Raw genomic sequence first — 1,280 nt, forward strand, 5'->3', positions numbered from 1 at the left:
AGCAATGCGGTAACGCCACATTCCTCCTCCCGCAGCCTCCTCCCCAGCTCAGCCGGCGGCAAAAAAAAAAAAAAAAAGGAAGGGAGAAGGAAGACTGGAATGTTTTGAAGCGGGACGGAGAGGGGAGATGGGCCACGAGCTGCCCCCGCACGAGGTGTGTCAAACCCCGCAGTGGAGCCTCGCGTGGTAAAAGCGTTACCACCGACCCCAAACTCCGGGAGAAATCCCATCAAACCTCCTCCCCCCGTGGAGTGATTGTCAGAGAAGGCAAAGGAGAGGAAGGCCTGACCGGTCTGGGTTTCTACGAGGCTGCTGGTGATGCTGGATGTGGCCAAACGTCCCCTGCAGGTTGCCCGTTCTGCCTGGTTTAAAGCCATGCCCTAAAGCACTGGCAGTCAACCAGGAGGCTGAAGTTTTGGAAAGGTTTTAAATGCCACCTATTGAGCCCTCCCAACCCAGCAAAGTTCAGCATTAATATGCTCTGAAAAGGTGATGCTCCACCTGATATTAGTGTAAAGCTCAGGACGTTGCAATTCTGTGACATCAACAAGGGTAGGACTGGAAAACACTACCTGGGCCACAAGCTGTTTGACTAAACTATCCAAAATACCTTGATCTGTCCTTTCCTCCTTCCCCCAGACTTACCAAAGCAAGGTTAAATTCCCCCTGGAATTTCAGGCCTTACAAGTCAGAACAAGAACAAAAGCAATTATGGGTTTGGTACTGCAGATCAATAAAAGCAGGAAAGGAAAAAATCAGCTGTGCACAGTTTGGTGCTCAGGAAAAGCATGGCTTGGGCAGGGGGACCCTGACAGCCCTGTATCCCTGATGGGAGATTGAGGCTGGAATGCTGCTCCAGGCTGTTCCTGTCCATGTTACCATGGACAGTGTTGCCCTGAGTACCGGGCAGTGAATGCCCGTCAAGACAGTGGAGCTGGCTGGATACACAGGAGACAATGGCAAAAATGCACCACAAAAAATAAAATATAAGCACTGGAACAGTCTGGGATGAGTGGGAGGGACAAGAGAGATGCTCACAGGACTCCCAGTGCTTCATCAGTTCAGCCTGTGCTAACCTAGTGTTGTTATAGGTTAGTTTAAGAATTTTGACAACTTAGTTCCAATTAAAAATTGATAAATTTATTAAGCAAGCGATAATAAAGCAAACAGCGCTGGGTGGCCTGGGGGGCCGGTGCCCCGCCAGAGACACACAAACCCTGCTTGAAAACTGGGCCTTTGTACTCTCTCGATATCAGTTGTTGAATATTCATTCATTGTCC

Source organism: Empidonax traillii, unplaced genomic scaffold, assembly GCF_003031625.1.
Source record: "Empidonax traillii isolate 1590-97213 ecotype Southwest subspecies unplaced genomic scaffold, ASM303162v1 scaffold451:size1465578, whole genome shotgun sequence".
In the NCBI taxonomy this organism is placed as follows: domain Eukaryota; kingdom Metazoa; phylum Chordata; class Aves; order Passeriformes; family Tyrannidae; genus Empidonax; species Empidonax traillii.